Source organism: Hemitrygon akajei, chromosome 11 (genome assembly GCF_048418815.1).
Source record: "Hemitrygon akajei chromosome 11, sHemAka1.3, whole genome shotgun sequence".
Classification (NCBI taxonomy): Eukaryota; Metazoa; Chordata; class Chondrichthyes; order Myliobatiformes; family Dasyatidae; genus Hemitrygon; species Hemitrygon akajei.
In genome coordinates this window covers 99,226,841-99,232,840 of record NC_133134.1, presented here as the reverse complement: position 1 = coordinate 99,232,840, position 6,000 = coordinate 99,226,841, and positions in this window count along the sequence as shown.

Below are 6,000 nucleotides of genomic sequence, written 5' to 3'. Positions count from 1 at the left end.
AGGAGAGACATGTTCAAAACGAGCGAAATATGGATGTCTTTGCGTGGGAGAAATAAATGAATCTATATCAATTAAAAGATCGGGAAGAGAGTTTCAATGTGATTGATTAACGTTATAATGAAGATGATGGTTTTTGCATTCAACATAAAGCGTGAAAATAATTTGACACTGTTTTAAAGTTTGGTGTTTGCGGACCCAAATCAGTTTTATTGAGGCTTCTGTTTATTATTCCGCACATCAATCTTGTAACGCGTGGTCATTCCAGTTGCTGTCGCTTTCCTGTCAGCTCGCATCAGTACAGTCATGCTCCTCTGACCTATCTCATTAAGAAAGTGTTTTCGTCCAGAGACCTGTCGTTCACTGGCGTATTTTCTTCGCACCATTCTCTGCACACTTTCGAGAATTTTGTGCCAGAAAAATCCAAGAGAAACACAGCTTCCGAAATACCCAAACTACCCTGTCTAGCACCCACAATCATGTCAGGTTTAATGCCACTTATTCCTCATTTTGATGTTTGGTCTCAACAATAAACAAACCTCTTTACCAGATCTGAATTCCTCGACGGATTGAATTGCTGCCGCATGACTTGTTCATTAGGTATTTGCATTAACGATCAGCAATACCTGATAAAGTGGGCACTGAGTGTATACATGAGTTGTGGGTATGATATACTGACCTCCAAAGCGTTACGACGTTTGTGGGTTCCGTCGGACTGTGCTGGTTGTTAACCTAAACATTGTACTTCACTGTATGTGCCGATATGTATATGACAAACAAGACTAATCACATCCTTGCCTTTTTTATTGGAATGACAAGAGAAATTATGAAAGCGAGTCCAAAGAGTTCAGTCCCATGCGCGCACAATTAAATCCCGAAAATGAGTCCAGTTATAAGAAATTGTGGTATTGCTCTTGTTATCGATCTTTATACTCCGCACACTCCGGAGATATGTTCCTTTGTGGAACTCCGTACTGATTCGCATGATAAGAATCACGTGACAAGTGAAAGGTGCCGTATCGAATACAACCAGGTTCTTGTTGCGATCCTTCGGACCATCTTTCAGGGAAACTTGGCTCAACAACATCATCTGAGTGTACTTTTCGTGGCTGTTTCTCCTGTTTTGTGTTCGCAGTGGAAAGATTGTAAAGCAGTTAAATGCATGGAAAACTGAAAACGCAACAGATTGCTACTTTTCTTGGTTGTCCTTTGCTAAATTTATTTTCCGGATCTGTTCTCCTTCTGCAGATTTATTTCTCATAACAACAAATTCAGCTGCAATACTAATATATTTTGTCTTATTTTTCGAGAATTATTCATTTCACGGTGCTGCTCGACAAGCCATCAATTTTCTGTTGGAATTACAATGAATAAACTCTTGTTTATGTCTCTACATGAGAGTCTGCTGTTCCTCGGCACCTGGGTTCAGATGTTTGTCAGCGCACACAGTGACAGTCGTACCTAGAGCCTGAAATGGACCCGACGGAGTTTCAACTGCCGCTTCGACAACAGTTAGCTGGAGGCGAGCGTCCCTTATATCCTCAATGCTTGCGTCGTGGCTCTGCTACGAGTTTTCCTGTGCCTCCCACTGACGTACAGGTATCCAATGAATATTCCATATTCCCGAGTTATATGCCATGTTATCGATTTTACCAGCCATGTCTCGAGAGCATCAAGCCTGTTTCGAGTTTACCAGTTCGGACCAAAGAAATCAGGTATGCCTCGAGCTTACCAGTCCAGTCTCCAGAATATCAGCTCTGTCTCGAATTTCCCGGCACTTTCTCGAGAGCATCATGTCTGTCTCGAATTCACAATCCCTGTCTCGAGTAACCTAGGTCTTCTTAGGACGTCACTAGTTGGCCTTTGGGAATGATGTACTTCAAAGTGCCATACGGAGCTGTGAAAGTGTCTTTGTTAATTATTGTTTTATCAAGAGTCATTAAAGCAGTTTGCTTTCAGTTTAATCTTAATAAGTTTATTTTGACTGACACGAGTTTTCTGCGCAGTATGATTATTTAAACTAGACTCCCCATTGGCACTTATTGCGGTATCCTGGTGTTTCGAGAAAGATTCGACTGGCTGATGCTCATTCAAGCCACTGATATTCTTGTTGGAATTGTTACATAAAACTGTCTCTATGTGGGAGTCTGTGGATCGTACATACCTGGGATCAGAAGTTTCTCAGTGCACGTCGTGACAGTCTCATAGTTGGGGCTCCTTGCTTAGTGGGTTCAAATTCGAGACAACTAGAAGGATATCGAGTGGAAGTGATTTAATAGGTATACAGGCCTGGAACTCTCTTACTGTAAGGCCTTTGGTGCTGAAACTCTTTATAAAGGGCAGCGTGTAGTTTTCTTTTTCGAGGATGGAATTATTCCATCAACATGACCAAATATGCTCGCAATAAAATGGATTTAAGTCCGGAGTTTGCAGGGTATATTTTAAAATGACAAATTGTTTCACATTTGTCAGTAAAAAGGTAATAAAAGATAGTAAGAGGCGGGGGGCGGTTCGCAATTTTGCTCGAATTTCGGCTGGTGAACAAGTGGTGGCGGTAGAGAATTATTGAGGATCGGAGTCGGTCCAAAACTGCCAAAGCGGCGTCTGCAACGCAAAATATAGTTAGATTTGCATTTTGATGTCGCCTATCAAAATTTCAGCAGCACAGCAAGAGCTTTACAGCAATTAATTCATTGATGTAGTCATTCTTGTAATATATTTAACAGGGTATCATGTGCATCACCGGGTGATTTATTTTGCTAAAGTTTTTGTGGGATCGCTCTTAACACTGATCGCAATGCTCTGCTTTCGTTATGGGTTGAGTGATATAGAAATTAAATTCTTGCACCTTACACATATATGGTCAAGAGATTCATTTGATGTTTAGATACACAGCTGAATGGAGATGAAAAGTTCTCTAAGTGAATGTGATCGGAATGATTGGTGGTGCCAGCGGGAGCGGTTCGGGTACTGTATCTTGGAAACCGCTGCTGTCCTGGAATTTTCACGCACAACTGTTACTAGTATTTTCAGAGAATGATGTGAAAAACAATTAAACGATTAAAGTAAAACATCCAGTGAGCAGCAGTTCTATGGGCTAAAACCTCCTGTGAATGAGAAAGGTCAGGTTCCGGTGACGTCGTCGTCCAGAATGTCAGCTTAAGTCAATAGCTCTGAGGAAAGAAGAGGGTGTTTTTTTTTTGGTAGAAATTTTAAAATTTCCATCAAAATTAACCCCTGGCGGTCCTGCAGAAACGTAAAGAATACTCTGAAGTAAAGCCAATATTAAAGCAAGGAACGATTACATTCAAACCTCCTTAGCCTGATAAACTGCGGGTGTTTTATGAAGATAGGATCCAGCTGTATCAGACAGTGGAAAGTGCGACTACAGACATGAAGACCAGACGTTGCCCGTCAGCGTGATCAAACCGAGGGAAAGCCTGGCTGAGCAGTTATTCCGCTCTGCTTGGGAAATAGTGAAAGATTCGAGAAAGCAGGGGACAGGATGTAGCCGAGAGAAGTATACCTGGAAGAGACTGTGAGCTTTCCGAATACGGTATCAGCCCCTAGAGAAGAGCCATTAGGTTTGGCTAACTTCAAAAGTGTTGATAAGTTGAACAGAAACAAAAACAAACAGTTTTATACCTATCTCAAGAAATACTTACCAACATGTGGATTTTATATTACTCAATTATTATTTTTATTCATTCATTCCCGACTTTTTTCGTCACCTAAATGAGAATATATATATAGGAGGAATACACAGAGAACTACTTTCTGGGTGATGGATATAGATTTATTCACTTACTTTTATGGGGGCCCTCAACTGACAATTAGGAGGGACTATCCCCAACAGCTAGACGTTTTTTCTAGCTCAGGGGTCGGCAACCTTTACCACTGAAAGAGCCATTTGGACCCGTTTCCCACAGAATCTAGCTCAACCCAGGGTCATCTACTAGAGACCCTTGAATCACATCTTCGTTGCCCTTTTGATTATTCGGGTTTCCTGGTTCTTAATTGTTCAGGGAGTAGGTCGATTCAGTTTTATTCAGCTAATTTCAATGATTTACTGACAGATAAATACACATGGCTAAGGACAAAGTAAAATTATTTTCTTTTAATGTCAATGGGCTGTTAAATCCAATCAAACGCGGCAAAATTCTGTCCAAAATGAAAAAAAAGAACAAACTCATTAGTATATTTACAGCAAGCTCACTTAAGTGACAATTAGCATGGAAGTCGAAAGAGAATGGGCTTCACTAATTGGTTTTTCTCATATAAATCAGGACAGAGGAGAGGAGTTACTTATCTCAAACAAGCTAAAATTTGAAAAAAATATTCGAAATGGGAGATAAGGAGGGCAGCTATATTCTGGCTAGGGGGAATATAGACGGAAAAATCAGGTACTCAACTAAATATGTATGCAGCCCCAGAAAGTGATATTAGTTTCTTTCAGAAAATTAGTAATATTATGGTAACGGAAATAGGGGAGATATATGGGGGAGAATTAAGTTTACAATTACAACCAAAGTTAGACTCTTCCAATAGAAAAACCTATGAAACAAAATCCTTACATAAGAAAGTTAATACACTTTTTGACGATGTTGGTCTAATTGATATATGGAGGGACCTTTTCCCCAACAAAAGGGATTATATTCATTAATCTGTCCCCATTCTGTAAATACAAGAATAGGCTATTTCATGACATTTGGGAAAAAACAATGACAAAATAAACACCTGTGGAATTGGGAAAATAGATGTAAGTAACGATGCAACTGTAAATCTATCTGCCCTACAACCAAAGAATACTATTTGGAAACAAAATTCAAGTCTACTGAATGATTCCTACTTTAAGGAACAAAGTAAAAAAGAAATTGGTCTTTATTTAGAATTCAATGATAATGGAGAAGTTTCGTCTCCCATTCTATGGGATATTTATAGCGGAAATAGAGGGAAAATAGAGTGAAAAGTATAGCGATATCTTCATATAAGAAAAAAAGGAATAACGCATTAGAGGAATTACAAAATAGGCTGAAGGAACTAGAGAAAAAACACAAATTGAATTTGGCACAGGATACATTAGAGGAAATTTTTTTAAAAATTGGAATGTAATTAATATTTTAGCTACGCAAGAAATCAGGAAAAAAATTAATGCTTCTGAAACAGAGACATTTTGCAAGTTGATATACGTCTATTAAAATTCCAGGGGGAAGCATAACCCAAACTGGCACTTTCCTGAATTCTTGGAGTTCCCCACTTTAAGCGAAGAACAAAATAGAACCATGGCTGCTGACAGAACTGAAGTTGAACTAAAAGCTGCAATTAGTAGTCTTAAATTCAACAAGTCACCATGATCAGAGGGTATTAGGCAGAGTGGCACAAAGAAATTTTAAATCAGTTAATTCTTGTCTTACTCCCGCGACTGAACTGGGCTCCAAAAAAGGCTCAAATGCCACTCAGCTGGAAGGAAGCGATAATCTCAGTTATACAGAAAAAAGGCAAGGATAAAATGGAATGTGGGTCATTTAGACCAATATCCGTTCCTAATGTAGATTATAGATTATTTACCTCCATCATGGCCAAACGAATAGAACAGTTTCTACCCATACTGATACATAACGATCAGACAGGTTTTATACAACAAGGCCAAACACAAGACAATATTCGAAGGGCACTTCACATTATTTGATCTTATAGAAAAACATAACATCGATGCAGAGTGATACGCACGGACGCTGAAAAGGCATTTGATTCGGTTAATTGGAATTTTCTTTACTGAGTTTAACATAGATTTGGTTTCCATGACACAATTATTAAAACTATACAGGCACTATATGACAACCCTACTGCTAGTATTAAAATCAATGGGTACTTATCAACCAGTTTTACTCTACTCTTGCATTATATCTAGAACCATTAGCTCAATACATCAGACAAAATGAAGATACGAGGCGAATTATTATTAAAGGGAGAGAGCATAAATTGGCATGTTACACGGATGAA